This window comes from Microcebus murinus, chromosome 11, assembly GCF_040939455.1.
Source record: "Microcebus murinus isolate Inina chromosome 11, M.murinus_Inina_mat1.0, whole genome shotgun sequence".
NCBI lineage: Eukaryota > Metazoa > Chordata > Mammalia > Primates > Cheirogaleidae > Microcebus > Microcebus murinus.
This window is the reverse complement of record NC_134114.1, coordinates 97230435-97248458: the sequence shown is the minus strand read 5'-3', so window position 1 is coordinate 97248458 and position 18024 is coordinate 97230435. Positions and strand designations below refer to the sequence as shown.

At 43.0% G+C, this 18024-nt stretch overlaps 1 protein-coding gene across 4 annotated transcripts in view; it reads left to right on the top strand.

Annotated features, from left to right (window-relative positions):
- Positions 1 to 10066: 10066 nt before the first annotated feature.
- Positions 10067 to 18024, top strand: part of MARCHF3 (membrane associated ring-CH-type finger 3) — a 140893-nt gene continuing 132935 nt past the window's right edge. For 3 of the 4 annotated variants that reach the window (XM_012735502.2, XM_076008337.1, XM_076008335.1), the window contains exon 1: positions 10067 to 10325. The gene's annotated coding sequence lies outside the window, so the exon portion shown is untranslated. Of the gene's footprint in view, positions 10326 to 10504; positions 11093 to 18024 lie in introns of all 4 variants that reach the window. The other variant, XM_076008338.1, reaches the window with a different exon arrangement.

Below are 18024 nucleotides of genomic sequence, written 5' to 3'. Positions count from 1 at the left end.
ACCACTAAGACTAGTAAGCAGGCACAGTCTGTAGTCACAAAGGGAGACAAGGCCAATGATGGCAGCAAATAAGCCCTAAAATAAACAGCCCTAAAATATAGTTTGCTACCTTCTCTCATTTATCATTTATAATGTAATTATACACTCTTCTGAAAAATATTTTTAGAAAACATTTGTGCACGTTCACATAAGTCTTTAAGCTGACGCTACTTACCCACTGTTGATATTAAGCCTACAGTTGTTTTCTAGTTTACTGATGGGTCTTACATAGCTACATTGAGCCTCCTCTCATCTTCCCCATGTGATTGAAAGAATATGTGGTCAAAATGAGACCTGGAGACCTATTTCAAGTTGAGTGTGGGTGAGAATGAGAGGCCGGGGGAAGAATCTCTAACCTGGGAACCAGGGGCAAGTCTTGTAAGGATGTTGACCCACAACTAAGGGCTCATTTGTACTAGGTTTTCACCTTCCTGGAAAAGGGAGGCAGAAAACAAATACAGTTTTTATTTTTTCCTGTTTTTCTTTGAAAGGGTCACATAATTTAAAGGGCCATCTTCATTTTAGAGATTCAAGTTCCTTTACAATTGGTTACAATGATTTCTGACTCTAAATGAGAATTAGAGTCCTGACAACCACCATAGCTAATGTGAGCCAGGAACCCTAAGCAAACATGACCTTTCTGGGGTGACTTGACCTTGTTCTTTCCTTCTGGGGCTCCTGAGGGATTGGATTGTAATCCCAAGGGCAGTTGTTATCTTTGGTTCAATCCAGAACCTGCTAACAATTAAGTTCTACTTGACAAATAGTCTTTGAGTACTAACATCGGTGGATAATACTGTGGCACTTGCTGTGGAGGGAGTGCCAAGAGTTCGTTTCTTGAGATGCTTAAAGTGTTGCTGTAACTCAGTGACCTTGGGTCCTTGAGTCAGGACAAGACCAACAACATCCCCACAGAGACTCTCAGGGTTTGGTTGGCTGACAAGCCAGTTTCCTAAAGACTCCTAGATTGGCCGTCAGCAGCTAGCAAATTGAAATGCGATTTAACTTCTTACACATTTTTTTTTTTTTTTTTTTTTGAGACAGAGTCTTACTTTGTTGCCCAGGCTAGAGTGAGTGCCGTGGCGTCAGCCTGGCTCACAGCAACCTCAAACTCTTGGGCTCAAGGGATCCTGCTGCCTCAGCCTCCTGAGTAGCTGGGACTACAGGCATGTGCCACCATCCCCGGCTAATTTTTTGTATATATATTTTTAGTTGGTCAATTAATTTATTTCTATTTTTGGTAGAGATGGGGTCTCGCTCAGGCTGGTTTCGAACTCCTGACCTTGAGCAATCCGCCCGCCTCGGCCTCCCAAAGTGCTAGGATTACAGGCGTGAGCCACCACGCCCGGCCTCACACATTTTTTTTACCTGGAATACCCATTAGACCTTGATCAGAATTCAGAAGCTTCTGTGAAAAGAGCATCATTGGTTGGGGAAATTATTTATTAAGCATTGTTTTAAAAATAAGGTTAATTTCAATATGTTTCTACAGCAATAATCTTTGAGGATCTCAGCATTTTTGCTGAACATTTTAGGGGCAGAAAGCCACACAGGCTTCATTTTCATAGTTAATGCTAATACATGCTTGCAATGGGATTCGCTTAAGTATCCTGAAGACTTTCTTCCATCAATATGGGAAGTCCCCAGAAGTGTGCATTGTGAGTTTTTCCTCAGTAAAGAGATACAAATGGTTACAATAAGTTACATGATTTCTTCTGAGTTTTTTAAAGTCTTGTTCTCCCAACGAGATGGGTGTCCCTCGGTCTTGCAGAACTAGAAGCTGAGGCATCATGAATCAGTTTTCTTACTTTCCCCAGTGAAACAGAGGCCTGTGTCCCGTTCCATTGCTCTTCTTGAAACCAAAGGAAAAGGACATGGTGTTTTTAAAACAGGGTAGAAATCAGGTACAATTTTCTGGACTAGTACTTGTTTTCCATATCTTTCAAGTGGGAGCCTTAAAATCTCAGATTAAATTTAATCATCCTTACATGCTAACTTTGCATTCTCTCTTTCAACTTCCTAAAAAACAAAATAAAAACATGCAAATAAACAAACATGGAGAAACAGCCTTTTACTCATGAATCTCCATGATTTAGGTTATAAAGGACAGTCTGGGCAAAGACAAACAAGGCGCTGGGCAAAGTCAAACAAGTGTTGAAAGACAATGAGAATGTAGTATATTGGATTTGGGATTTTAAAATGCCTCATTTTGGTGATTTCCTCTTTGTCTTCATACAGAAGGTCAACATTTATGGTAGAATCTAGAGAGAGACTTTTCTCAATGATTATGGACAGGAATTTTCCAAAAATTCTTCCACACAACCAGATAATGAGAAGCACCCTATTTAACAGATGTTAAAATTTTCAGTTTTAATTTTTATGTCACCTAAGTACACACTCACCTCCTTAGAGCATCTCTTTATTTCTTTATAGAAAGATTTAAATAAGCAATCTGGGGTGGGTGTAGTGGCTCACGCCTGTAATCCTAGCACTCTGGGAGGCTGAGGCAGGCAGATCGCTCAAGGTCAGGAGTTCGAAACCAGCCTGAGCAAGAGCGAGACCCCATCTCTACTAAAAATGGAAAGAATAATTGGTCAATTAAAAATATATAAAAAATTAGCCAGGCATGGTGGCGCATGCCTGTAGTCCCAGCTACTTCTGCCCTACTGAGGCAGAAGGATCGCTTGAGCGTAGGAATTTGAGGTTGCTATGAGCGAGGCTGATGCCATGGCACTCTAGCCTGGGCAACAAAGTGAGACTCTGTCTCAAAAAAACAAAAAATCTGTTTCCTTTCTAAATATTTTTGGATTAACTATAGTACTTCTCTCACTTATATTTTAGTCTTGATGATTAAATAGTAAAAATGCTAATTAGTAGCCTATATCTGGAGAGTAAAGGTATTTCTTGATGGGCAAAGTGTTAAACGGAGCTGGAAACCTCACAGAGCACTAAGATAAATGGGTTAGGTTGCAGAGCGAAGGGGCACAGACTAGAGACTGAATTGACCAACTCCAGAGAGAGATTCTGGCTTAGTATAAAGACTGAGCTGAGATGAGAATGTATTACAGATAGCCCCAAGACTAATGTTATCAAAATGCAGATATTTGTTATAATTATAGGACACAGCAAATAAGAAAAAACATCCTTTATTTCTCTTTTTAACCTGCAGCTGACTTTAGACATAAAATAACCTACATGTTGAAGGATTAATTTTATTTCTCTCCTTTGTACTTACTATTTCAGGAATGACATGGAGCAAAGGTAAGGGGCATACTATTATATTAGATGGGTATCCTGAGTGCACTCGTTCTTCCCATCTGTCTCGATGTGGAGACAGATGCTTCTGAATCCCTCATCTGTCACTTATTAGCCACATGACCATGGGCAAGTCTCAACTTCTAAGTGCATCAGTTGTTTTCATCCACTAAAGAAGGAATAATAATATGTATGGCATTAGAATGATATGAAGGTTGGTACAGCACATTTTAGAATAAGATAGTCAGAGAAGAGTCCAGCCCCCATTGCCCATGGGCTAAAATCCATATATTTCAGCTGGGCATTCAGCATCCTGGAAAACCTGCTCTTTTCCCCTCCCCAGTCCTTTCCCCACAACTGCCCTGCTATAATCATACATTCCCCAATACATCTTGAATTTGCCCATCTTCATGTCTCTGTGTTAGTCCTACCAGCCTTAGCATCTATTTGTCAAAATGCTACCCATCCCTCAAGGGTCTTGAATCCCACCCTCTCCAGGACTCTTAGGGAACCTTTACCTTCTCCTCTAAACCCTGGTCCTTGCTGTTAAGAGTGCTCCTGGAGGCATAATCCGAGAACCACTTATCACCCCTAGCAGACTGCAAGCATCTGCAAGGTAGAAGCCATGTAGATAGTACCCATCTCTGTACGTCACCACCACACAGACCTTGGTGCCTTGCCAAGGGTAGGTGCTGAATAGATGCATGATTGAATGAATGAATGATTTCTCACCCGGCCCCTGTTGTACTCTTGGACAAAATACTCCCTGTTTCAGTCTCAGTTGCCTCAGCTGTGAACAGAGGATAACAGCACAGATGTACTCCCCAGGTGTGCTGTGAAGAATAAACCAATGACTGAAAAGCAATTTGAAAATGTAAAATGAAAATGCTATATATAAATGTTACATAATCAAAATCATTTCCCTTGTATTATGTTTTATTTGGCTTTATATCTTCAAATCCTTTGTGGGTTTCAGAATTTCACAGATGCAATACCATCCACATTAGCACCTAGATTCTCTTGGGTAATAAATGCTTTTGTGTATTATAGCTCACGGCTACTTTTCTCTGGCATACTTACATGTGAATCTGTCATAATTTGGGATATTCATAATAACTAATGATACAATTCATTCCTAAAGGATAATCCATTTTTTCACTCTTTGGCTGGCCAGTTATTGTTCCTGTACTGCTGCCTCAAGGGAACTAACCCCCTAATCAGTCCAAAATCCAGATGATGAGCACACTGTTTAGAAGCCCAAATCTTCTGGGAGTGAAACCTGGAAAGTGATTTGAGGTTTTCAAGCACCACTTGTTTTCTATAACCCTCTTGGTCCCAAACTGTGTACCCCTCTCTTGTTTTATTATACTATATGTGCTACCAAGTCCTCACTGCAACCTGGCTTCCTAGGTCCCAGGAAAGGTGTGGATTAGGTGTGTTAGTCCTTTCCACATGAAAGCAAGACAATGCTATTTTAACATGACATTTTCTTTCTAAACATATTCAAGAAAAGAGTTGCCTATAGAAAAATAAGTTTTCATGGAATATCTCCATTTCCTATCAAAGGAAGCTTTTGACTTTTAGTGCATAGCAGGGTAATATTCCTAGATTAGTCCTCCGACTTAGAGACTCTAAGGAAAGATGGCAGCAACATCACTGATTTGTTTTGAGGATCAAGTGAGTCATTATATGTAAAAGGGTTGATATAGTACATGGCACACAGTAAGCACTCAATAAATATTAGAGGTTATTATCAGTAGAGGGCCTATTATAAACCCGACCCCATGCTAGGCTCTCATTTGAGCTTTATAATAAGCTAATGAAAAAAACCTAATCACTTCCACTCCAACCCCATTTGGCTCAGAAAAGCTAAGCAACTTATCCAAAGTCTCACAGTCAGGAGGAGAGAGAAAATTCAAGCTCCTCCACCTGTAGGGTTTCCAAAGCTCATACTCTTCATACGCTGAGAAGTCCCTCCTGTTTTTATTTTGGAGTCATGTTGGGAGTCTGTGATGGTTAATTTTATGTCTCAACTTGACTGTGCAGTGAGGTGCTCAGGTTAAATATTATTTTGGGTGTGTGTGAGGGTGTTTCTGGATGAGATTACCATTTGAATTGGTGGATTCAGTAGATTGCCCTCCCCAATGTGGGCGAGCTTTATCCAATCCACTAAGGGAATAGAGCAAAAAAGGCAGAGGAACAATGAATTCACCCTCTTTTGCTTTCTGCCTGCCTGCTTGAGCTGGGACATCAGTCCTCTGCCCTTGGACTGGGATTTACACCATCAGCTCCCCTGATTCTCAGGCCTTCGGACTAGGACTGGAATCACACCACCACCTTTCCTGAGTCTCCAGTCTGTAGACAGCAGATCATTGGATTTCTGAGACTTCATAATCAAGTAAGTCAATTCCTCATAATAAATATCTTCCTCATGATAAATAGGTCATACATATGACAATGATCATATATATATGACATATATATACATATATATGTACTCTGTTGCTCTGGAGAATCCTAAATCAGAGTCCATTTTTTCCCCTTGAGCACATGATCCTCCCTTTTTAAATGGCTAATTCCTCAGGATCATTCATTTTGTTATGAAGCTTTAAAACTAAGTCATTTTTTAAAATCTCTTCTGGTGCACTCCTGCCCAATTTGTCTAGTTCTACATCAGGCCATTATTTTCCCAGATCGTTAGAGTCTTCCATCAGGTTTGTCCTCAGTGGCATCAATTTTTAAGAAGTTCAATGTAATTTTTCTTTTGGGGAATATATGATGAAATCCCCTCCATTTCTGTTATCACATTTGAACTTAGTTGGCATTTGAACTTAGCAATATCACTCTCATATGGGGCAGTTGCTTTGTCATTCAAATGTAATGATAGCATTGTTTTGTGTGTGGTGTCATACTGACTGCAGACATTGTGGCAGAAAAAAATCTGTTACAGAAATATCTCCAAGCTGTGGTGTACAAACCAACATCATATTTTAGTTTGCTAAAAACACCTACATGATATTTTATAGTCTATACAGTATTAGTATTTCAATGTGCCTTTGCATTAGTTGTCTCTCTCATCTCTGTGAAATTGGTCAGAAGCATCCCTGCCATTTCGCAGATGGGAAAATAAGATGAGGGAGGCTAGTGACTTGCCCAAGGTCTCACAAAGAATGTATTCACAGAGTTGGTGTTAGAATCTGCAGCTTCTCTGACTGTATTTTTTTTGCTAAGATCTTTAGCTTAACCTCTTCAAATTGTGAACAATTTTCAAAGTAAATATATGTTGAGAGAGGTGGTAAGAAACAAAGACAGGGAAAAATACTATCCACTTAAGTAATATTTTCCTCCACTCTAGATGTGCACTACAACTCTTCCTATTTTGGTGACTCATTCCCATTATAGCTTCGAAAATATTTGGTAATCAAAGAAAAGGATGCTGAGGGCCCTTTCTTCTCATTTCCATTTATAAAATGAAAGGACAATAATCCAATGGGATTAAAATAAATGGAATTTGCACGTGTACAGAGGAATTATTTTCAGACCACACTATTTCCCTATCTCAACATCATTTTCTCCTTTTTGGCAGTCAGTTCTACTATAAGTGCAATGCATTTGCAGTGCTTTGTAACCATTGTTACAATGTCTCCCTTAGGCAGCTAAACACAGTGGGCCAATTCTGCCACTGCTGTTTTATAGCCAAGTAAGTAAGCGTAAACAAAGGTTAAGTGACTGCCAGAAGCACTTATCATGTATTAGAACCCATGGCTCCTACCAGTCACATCCTACTGAAATTTAGAAGGTTCTAAAATATTATCTTAGTGTCAGAGAGGAGTAACAGCACCTGAAGACAAATTTTCTTACCATCCACAAAAGGACTAGCTCTGCTTTCATGGTCCCACCTGAAACTTCTCATTCCCTATCCATTCCACAAATTTCCTCATCTCTTGGAGTGAAAGAAATTTCCTTTTGTGAAACAGGTTGGAACTAAATGAATGACTTCCACGTCCAGATTTTCATTGTTTTCTGTTTGTTTCACACAGATAGTGTAGGCACTGGTTCTTGGACTAGTAACAGATCTCATTTTCCCTTGTAGAATATGACAGTGGCCCAAACTCAAGAGATCATTAGGGGAACTGACAACCCAAGGAATATAAGTCTTGTGTCCAAGTGATAAGCTCTTGCTGAAAACTAGTTACCACAAAAGATGGCATAGAAATATGCATGTAGTTTGAATGTGTGTCTTTTCCATGTCATCTATTCTACAAGGGAAAATGAGACCTGTTACTTGTCCAAGAACCCGCAGATGATTATGTTTGCATGAAACAAACAGAAAACTTTAGAAATCAGGCCATGAAAGTCACCTGTTTAGTTCTAACTTGTTTTATCACAGGAAATTCTTTTATTTCCTTTTTTCATCATCTAATGTAAATGCTACTGTAAGTACAGTCACTAGCCAGTGTTTGGCTCCTATTATCAAGTTGATTTTTAAAATAATCAATTAGCATCTGTGGAAAACCTTCACAGGGTGTTAATATGATAAGCTCTGTTGGCAAACTTTTTCTCTAGTTATATCTTGAAGTATGGGGGGAAAATCCAAGGAAATATATTTCTTTTGTGAGAATTTCCTGATAATTCTAATCAAAGATGATGTTTCATGGCAACCTTCAAGGAAGAGGTTTGCAGAGGTTCATGAAAGCAAACAGAAGAGCACAATTTTTAAAACAGATCAAAGTGGAGTTCTGCTAGAACCAGGATGAGAGATTAGAGTCTTCTCTCTCCTTGGCCTTCTCTCCTACTTTCTGGTACCTCCAGCCCTGTCCCCACCCCATCTCTACCCCCATCTAGACCTGGGTAGACTTGGTATATATTCCATTCATGTGGTCTACATCTAATTCTTTGTGGTTCAAGGCCATTCTCCTAGGCCACTCAGCGGCATGCTAAGTAACCTCTGGAATTGAACTGGATGTTCTTCCTTACCTACACCAGTTCTTTGGCTCACTAGAAGAGTTTAATTACATGCAATTTTTGCATTGCTGACCAATTTTTCAGGGCCTGCTAAGGACTATCCAGGCCTTAGTCTTTTTGACCTTCTGACAGCCTACCTGTGGACCTTTCTCCATTGAGAAAGGGAGCCAAAGAGTGCTGAAACTCAATCCAGCCTAGAGCTCACCTAAGAGCTGCAGCCTTCCCTGCCAGAGGAACCATTTCACTCCTTTTCAGTCACAGGCCCTTTGCCTTCCTTCTCTCCAGTAACCTCATCAGAACCTTCTCATGAGAGGTCAGCTATGATGCAGGACCCTGTGAGGGTCAGATGGCTACTGAAATAACACCTGCAGCTCCCTCTCCTTTGAATAGTTACCCATAATGAAAAATTAAAACCTTTAGGACGTCTGAGATCTAAATGAGACAATAGTCTGAAGTAGGCTTGGTCTGGAACCAAGGGGTGAGTATCAGGGCACCAAGTAGCTTGACCCTTTTCCTGTCACATACTCCTTCATTCCTACTAATATGGGTTGGGTGCCCACCTACAGCAGGTGCAGTTCCAGGCACAAAGAGGCCCCTATGCACTTGGAGTTAGGCCCTCGACTTAGCCCTAGGCCTTGCTTACATTCTAGGCCACAGCCTGGAAAGCAAGAATACCCAATCCTCTGCTTTTGATTCTATATTCACAGCTCCCTATGTGTGTATGTGTGCCGGGGTAAGGGCTTAAAAATCGGCTGAAGAGACCATCCCTTGATAAGATGAGCAGTAGCTGACAAGATGACCAGAAGGGCAGGGTCCATGAGGCCATATTCCAGGGCTGTTCAGCCGCAGATGACCCCGAGAGCTCCTGCCGCCTCCTACAGAGATCTCCGAGCTCACTTTATGTCTTCATCTCAGCCAGGGACTTCGGAAAGGTACAGGGGCAGAAGCGTATAGTGGGACAGATGTGGCTCGCTCTGTGGCTTCCTGGCCAGGAAGATGTGATTATGGCCCCTCTGGAATCCTGGTGGACCCAGAAGACAGCAGCAGAAGCCACATCTGCAGAAGCCACCCTGCAGAGCAGCCCGTCCAGAGGGAAGGTCTCCAAGGTCCCCCGCCGCTGAGGGCCGAGCCTCGCGTTGGCCCCTGGCTCTGCGCAAGCGCCCGCGACGCCCCGGGTCGGGAAGAGGACACGGAGGCCCCTGTAAGGGTCCCCGCTGCCAGTGGTGTGGAGGGCAGGGGCGGGCAGGGACGTGCCCTGAACTTCGGGAGGTTGTGGAGCTGGAGTTTTGTTTCGGAGATCCCGGGCCTCGCCTCCCAGCAGCGGCTGGGTGAGCCGGCCTGGAACTCACCCTTGTGGGCCCTAAGCTTCCTCCGACGGCAGGAGCTCCTCGGGGAACCTCCAAGTGCCGCGCCTCCTGCGGGCGCCACGTACCCGCGCCGTCGACCGGGTCTCGGCCCGCGCTGCGGCTGCTTCGTACTCCACAGCGCGCCGACGTGCGGCGGCTCCGGGAGCTCCCGGCCTCTCCCAGTCAGGGGCCTTCGGGCCGCCGCTTCCCTCCGGAGGAGGAGGGTCCTGCTGCAGAGGCCCCCCAGAGCCCACGGGCAGCTACCCTACTCTGCGGCCGCCAACTTCGCCGCCGCCGGCGCGTCTCCCGGCCAGCCTTCGGCCGCAGGCGATTGGCTAGGCACCGCCCACGGCCGCTCGGGGCCCCTGTGCCACCACGATTGGCTGTCGGCTCCGCCAGTTACGGGTTGATGGACGCCCCGCCCCGCGGGGCCGGCCCGGAGCCGACTCCGCCCCCCGTTGCCGACCCCGCCCCCTCCGGAGCCTGGGCGGCTCAGCCCCGCGTTCCGCCTCATTCGCTTAGCAGGTCGGCGACTTGTCAGCGCGCTCCGGGTGCCTGCTGAGCCGGGCGGCCGCCGGGCTTGCTGCGCTGCCCCCGAGGTGCCCACTGGAGCCCATGAGCCTGGGTCCGCTGGAGCGTGAGCGGCTGCCGACCGGGGGCAAGTTGGGACTCCGGACCCGCAGCAGGGGCGGCGGTTTGCGAGCGGACTCGGCGAGGAGGGTGAGTGGCCGCGCGCACGGCTAGCGGCTCCTCTCCGCGCGGTGCGGCGGCCGGCGAGCCGGGTGCCCGCCGCGTCGGGTGCTCGTCTGCCGGTTGGTCCGAGCGAGCCGCTGTGGGAGGTCGAGGCCGGGCGGGATTCACTCCGTGCCAACATCCCGCTCCCGAACTTCTTGTTTCAGAGAATCCCGACTCGGCCGGGACGCGGCTCTGCGCACGCCCAACTTGGCGAGGTGGACGTCGCTGGGTGGCCGGGGGCGCGTCCCTGCCCCTCTGCGGAGGCCGCGCCGCGCCTGGGGCTGCCTCCGCGCCGGCGGCGTGCGGACGCTCCTGCGGAGGGCCGGCGGGGCGGCGCGCCGGGGCGGCGGGACTCGCAGGCTGAGCGGGCGCTCCGCGTTCGGGCGGGTCTTCGGCGTCCGGAGAGCCGAGCCACCCGCGGGGCGCCGTGGCCGGGCGTCAGCGCTTTGCGGGCGTTAAAGGGATTACAGCACTGCCGGACATTGAACTTTGTGAAGTGATTAGTTTTTATTGGCACTTGAATCCGTGTCCCTCCTGAGGTGCGTCCGAAGGACTTCGTTAGGACCGGGAGGGAGGCTGGGCGCGCGGGTGCCCGGAGCCCCGGAGGAGCCCAGCTGAAACTGAAGGGACTCGCCAGCGGGTCGTCGTGTTGTCTGAACACCTGTGTGTTTAAGTGACGGAGTTGTGACGGGAACTGACAACAGGATTCAAGGTTAAACCTGACACTTCGTTTGTGACTCCGTCTGGGTTAGGTTTGTTTGTTTTTGTTTTCCTCCTCTTAATGGTAAGGGGATAAAATCAACATGTTTCTCTGAGAGCAGTTACATACATGTAGTTTATGTTATATGTGGACTAAATAGAATTCAATAGGATATTTTCTTTTAGTTCTTATTTGACATGAATGAGAGCTTATTGAGGGTACTGGATAGAGACTTGGATACAGAACTTAGGAATATTTAGATCTTTGAAAATATATAAAAACATTGAGATGTGTAGATGCACATATACACACGTACACGTATATGTGTGTGTATCTATATATTAATATAAAACCGATAGGTGAATGAAATAGAAATACATGAAGGGGAAACTCAGCCTTGAACTTCCCCTGGGTCACAGACACAGACTCCTTGAGCTGTAGGGTGTCCGGTGAGTGAATGTGTAAGCATGTCTGCATCTGCCTGGTCTGTCTGGGTCAGTGTATGTCCATGAACTTTACAAGCGTTCAGTTCAGTACCACTCCGTGTAGATTCCTCGTTCCTCTTTTACAGCCCAACAGCCGCCAGTTGGCCCATCTGTTAAAACATAACATGTACACTTCAATCAGAGCACTGGGGTGGAGCGTGGGTAGGGGTAACCCTTAGCAGAAACAACATGCTACAAACAAAGCCTGACTATCCAGTTCTATTTCCATTCAATATTTGGCCTACACTTGCAATTTTGGTGAGAAAGAGAGAGGGAGTGTTTGTCTCTAGAAATGGCAAACTGTATTTTGTGAAATAATTATAGCATGGTTTGGGGAAGGCGAGTTTATAGGAGAAAAAAAATCCCTCTAGAAAAGAAATATGGTGCTTGTCACATCACCATGCAACACTGGTTTATAGCTTTGCAGGAGCATGTATATCAGTAAGTGTTTTTTTTCTTTTGCTTGTTAAGAGAATGCATTAAAACTGAATTGTTTTGGACCCCCTTCCCCCAAAAAACCTCACCTTAATAGAAGTAAACAGAGCTTTATTGCGAAGGCTAGAGTTAAGACTTAGTAATTCTAATGAAATATGCTTTTAGGAATTTATAACTTGCACATAAATTCATATTCAGCCTAATCACCAGTTGCAGTGGTTCACAATTTATAGTTTAAAAATAATAAAAAGGCTTTATCACAAAAATTCTGATGACTAAAAGGGCATGGGAGGAGTATAACAGCTTAATAAGTTCCTGCAGCCAAGTGACTGATACTTTAAAAAAACTGTAAATTCCTATAATAGCATAATTACTTTCGGTGACAAAATAAAGGCAGCATTTTTGAGAAGCATAGTTGATGTTTTTCCCAATAATTTTATGCTCATAATTACATTTTAATAATGGTGTTCATTATATGTAGGCAGAATAAACTGGAATGGTTTTTAAAAACTCATCACAAGAAATATTGTTTTCAATTTTGTGGTGTATAAACATTTTTGGGAAAATATGCAAATCCTTAATATATGAGTGCCTTTAAATTTCTGATGGACTATAAAGGCATAACAATTCTCCCACCTAGATATGATTCATCCAGATCAATTGGGTTGTTCCTTGGAAATTCAGTTCTTCGGCTGGACTAGTCCCAGGGATTTGATTTAGCCATCTGGGGTAGATCTTAGGAATCTGCATTTTAAATAAGTACTCTCCAAGTGATTTAGATACCAAGGATCCCCTCAGAATATTTTCAGAAACACTGGAATGATGTTTGTGATATAAAATGACAATTATAGTCTGTGAGTTGATTTAATGAATAATTATTGAGAAACTTCCAGGTGGCATTTACTAGGTATGTGAAATTTATAGGTAATGCATTAACTCTCTGTCTTCAACAATGGACCCCTTATGTCCTGTGTTTGAAAGTGTTATGGAATCCTCAGCTATTCCTGTTCTAGGTTGTTCCCAGTTCTAAGGAAGTCTGTCTGGGGAAGCAAGGTAATTTAAGATGCCCTCCCCAGTCTTAACCCCTCCCTGCCCACTTTGAGTTCACTGGGTTCCTGTGATGCTCTGCAGTGACTCTGCCGGTCCTTATTTATGTTGTTAGGCATTTCTTCTTGGAGGGTAGAATCCTCATCTTTCTAAGGCACCTTTGTCTCTTTAAAAACCATTCTAGAACCAAAGTGCACACCTCAGCTGGGCTAGACTTATACGAGGTCAAGGATCTCCTTGGAAAACTGTGGCTGTTCTGTTTGTTGGTCAGGGCCACCCAGAGGCCCAGGAATTCTTATTTTCTGAAAATCACGTTAGAAGTATCTTGATCTGTCTAATTAATTGTGTAAGTAGATTTTCTCATTTTTATAGAGAGATATGTTGAGAATTGTTTGCTGCCTCTTCTTTCGTTGAAATCACTGTGAATTTTGACTGATTATTGCCATTAGTGTTTTATTTATCATTTGATACTGACATTTGGATTCTGTTCTCCCATTTCAGACTGGCATAATTCTCTATAAATAAGGTTTGAAAGAGAAAGGATTTATCAGAAGTTGCCCTTTTCCTCTTTCTAATATTGAAGTACCTAAAAAACCAAATGATTTCTTTTCGAGGTCAGAAGTGCCCAAAATATGTACTTCCCTGATGGCAAAAGAATGTGGATAGAGCCAGGGCACTGAACTTGGATTGTTCCGGACCACTGGATCATCACTGGGACTTTTATGGAGCAATTTCTGTTTAAAGATGCACTTGGCAGGCATGTTGATAGGTCACTTATCTTAACAATCCTTTGAGGACAATGATTTTTTCCCACTTTGTTACAGATGAGCAAACAGCAACCACAAAAGGATGATATTTAGATCCTGTCTTTCATTTTCAAAGATGATACCAGTAAATGAGAAGTTGGCCTTGCATTTTAAATTGTTTTTATTTAGCACTGTGGTGCTGTAATAGGGTTATGCTTAGTCATTCATAGCATCTACAGGTTTTTTGGTTGTTTTTTTTTTACCATTTTCTTCAGATTTTTTTATATTAAATATAACCTTGTAACAGTTCTCTTTAGAAAGTTAACCACTTTGTATGCTAACTGATTCAATGTCCCTGACCTTAACTACCCAGCCTTGACCCAGAGAGGCAAATAATTTGCTAAAGGTAACAGAGCACAACAGCAGCAAAGCCTGGAAGTGGAATTCTTCAGACCTGTATTTTAGCCCTGTGCTGGTTTGTCTATTGTCATGTTAAGATGCTAAAAATGTTTTTACTCTGGCAAAATGGAGTTGTTTATATTTCATGTGCCCAGCTTCTGCATGATTGGATGGACTTCGAAAAATTGGAAAGCCCAATAACGTATACCACAGCTCCTGATCATACAATGGGACTGATTTGCCCAGTTAAAAACCTACAGTAGAATGCTGTTTTGCTTGGAACTAGGCCATAGGTCATTGCAAGCTTCTATGCAACAATTCTTAATTTTTTTTTTTAGCTATGGCAAACTCTGGCAACTTTCAGTTGACAAATTCCGTTCAAATTTCTGATGCATCTTTCCTTACCCTTATTCCCATGGCGAAATCCGCTTGTAAAAAATTCACTTTTTAAGTCAGTCTTCCCTCCTATTTTTACTATTTTTACTATTTCTCCTTCGAAATGCCTCCTCCAAGCTCCTACTTTCATTTTAGTTTTTGGGTCTAGTAATATCCACTAATATAGAACAGTCATTGAGCTATAGAAGTTTTACACTAGTTTCAGCTTTATGGATTTAACAATAGCAATAGTAAGAAAAAACAAAAAGGTGATGGATAATATTGAAGTCATGTTGATATGTGTAAGATATTAGGCATTCCCAGCTTATAGTGTCAGTGGGAAATTTAAAATCCAGATGAACGAAGTGACAGATGCACTCATCTGTGGCTTCCAGATATACTCCTGATACAGCTGAGAAATAGGCTGCAACAGCATCCTGCCCTACAGAAGGAAAACAATGAGAAAAGAACTGGGCAAAAAGTGAAGGGTCAGGGTAGGGGTCAGATGGGGAGTGCGGTGGGAAAGAAATACCCCCAGTAAAATGCCAGACAGAGTGGTAAGGAATTTATAGAGGTTCTGTGGTTTGGGGTTTCTTGGGGGCATTGATTCTGTTTTATATTGTCTTCACAACTCGCTTGCCCTGCTTGCTTTAAATAATTTATTATAGCAGCAGGCCTTCCCCTGGTTAGTTTCTTTTTTTATAACTTTTTCCTTCTCATCTCTAGGTCTAATCGGAGGCATGTATAATAGTGTGGCTGCCCTGGAGTACTTAGGAAAATCCATGATCAATATCACTACATTATAAACCCATGGCTATTCTATTTTGCAGTGTTGTCTTCCATGTTATATTAACTCAGTGTTATGTTTTAAATAATATTTTATTAATCTTTGCACAGTGAGACTTCTGGGCTTATTCTTCTTGGCTGGAACTATCTTTTGAGTAATCCATCATCAGACCACCATTGATCTAATGATGTATTTATTGCTCACTATTGCAGCACTGGCAAGAAACCCAGTATGGTTCTAAAAATTTGATTAAAAAGAAATCAAGTTTTTGTAAGGCGTAGCCATCCAATTATGTTAGGAGCTGCCAAATATATTTTATACTAAAATATACACACATATTTCAAGTGAGAAAAATGTGTTCTTTTTGAAAGCTTTTAAAACTTTTGTTATGAAATAATAGAATAAGAAGATGCCTCATAGTTAGAAAAGTTATGAATGTACTCTCCCACCCCAGTCAAAGGTAAAATATAGTATTTTTTTATATTATACCCCTGAGCCCTAAAATAGGTAGACTTCTCTTTTTAATAGACAATAATAAAAACAGTGGTGATAAGAACTAGTTCCTAGTCCTTAAATGATCTTCCAGGTAATCATTACAGATTAAAATGAGCTGATATTAATTAACAAATACTAACTGAGGACCTATCACAGGTAGTACCTCTTCTCTGCTTAGCTAACTCAAAATTCAGTTCAAGTATTAGCACCTTTGTGAAGCTTTTCCATGCCCCCTTTGGCCTGATGTCTTCTTCAGGCAGAACCCGTATCTCTTCTGTTCTCCCCTTAGACGGGGAGCCCCTTGAGGGCAGGGACCACATTTTTCACCTTACAGCGTCTCAATAAAGGTCATTCAAGAAATAGTTGCCAGGTGCAGTAGAGGCTAAAAAGAATAACGAGTGAACATTTACAAGGCCTTAAAGGAGTATGTGGCATAGAAATAGTCACCAGCGGTTTGAATGGTACCAATGACTGAATCCTAGTGACGGATTTTTGGCTTCAGCACCAGTCTCAGCACTTCATAGAACTATTGTCCATTCCTGCCCCATCCATCTTCAAAGTCTGTCCGTTTCATTCTTGCCTGGCCTCCTCCTCTCACTACCTTGCTGTGTGTATTCTTCGCGGATGTCCCCAATTCTCACCCTGGTCTAGGCCATCTCCCCAGGTTTCTCTTTTGTTTCCATACCCCTTGTTATACATTGAAAAGGCAGCTGACTCATAGGTCCCACTTTGAGACTTAAGATAGCCTCACTGTCTTGTCATTCGAAGTCAAAGGTGCCTTGGTTCCTTTTGTCATCCAGTGCAGGCAGACTACGAGCTGGCTTTGGCTGTGGGAGGTTTGGAGGCCTTTGAGAGCAAGACTGTGCTGGCCAGGAGGCTGCTGACATGGAAACTTGACATTTGTTGAGGGAAGCTTTTTTTTTTTAAGTAATTCCAACAGATTTTTATTTTGGAGACTAAATTTTGTAATTGTTTTCATTTACAAATCCCCTTTTCTTCAGGAAGTGCCCTCTGTATAATCATGTTTGTCACATAGTCTGGCTTAACACTAGTCCTGGGAGCGGGTTACTGAGGTCGGGTACAGATCATGCATCCAGGCGGAGTTTATGGGTCAGCTGAATGAAACATAGCTGCTCAAAGTACAATCAGGAGGATAGCCTTTCTCTGTGAGCTCTCCTGGGGTTTTAAGTGATTGCAAGAGATCAAGACCCTGATCTTCTGTGTCATCTGGGAGATTGAGCCTCCTTTAACAAAGATGCTTTCTTAGAGAATTGTGTGATTATGTCTAAAGGGTATTTAGATGTTCAAGGCCACACAGAAGATGAGCAACCTGAGATTAGGTCATGGACCCAAACACTGGTTTCTTTTGAATCTTATGCATCAGGAGCACCTGTCGCTGCAGATCCCAGGGCTGCGCTCTCCCCTTTGGATCTGGTGGTCTGAGAGGACTCAGGTGCAGTCCCAGGGGAGGGTGTAAAGGCAAACATCTATGGAACAAATTGCCTCATCTCTTTCCCTGTAATGAGTAGACATTCTCCCTGTGGTGTTTTGCTTTGACATCTTCTCAAGCCTGCTTTTCAGTGTCCTAAATACCAAATCTTCCTCTGACACTTTGCATACATGTCCTGTAAACTGAAGTTCTCAGTCAGAAAGTTTTTATCCCTTAACCGTTTAAGTTTCCCTAATTTCAATTATCTCCTTAATTCAGCCTCCACTTTCCAATGATGTTTTCCTTTCTTTGACATTCTCTTTCCCTTCTCAGGAAAGAGCTCTACTTTATAAAAGCTCTAGTATCATCAGTGTCACCATTAATTAATCTTTTCCCTGTGAGAGTAACTGAATTTTTGACTATTCTCAAAGGACTTCCTTAAAGCATTGCAGTGTGTTTTTCTGGTGGAGCATTGCATGCTCTGACAGTCTTACACAGTACAGAATTAGTCCCATAAAACCTCAGTTTCACCAAGCTTACCCATACTTGCCAGTGTCACCCCCTTACCTGCCTAATCGCTTTTACCACTCCTGCTCACTTTTCTATCATTAAGGAACAAGATCCCAAGGTTCTACTAGCAACCAATGTGTTAATTACAACTGAGGAGATGAAGCTTTCTACAAACCCCAAAACAGGTATACACAGTATAGGGAGTAGAAGGGCAGGCCTACCCTGATTTCTTTAAAATCAGGATATGTAGACTGAGTGTCTTTTGTTGACAAATTC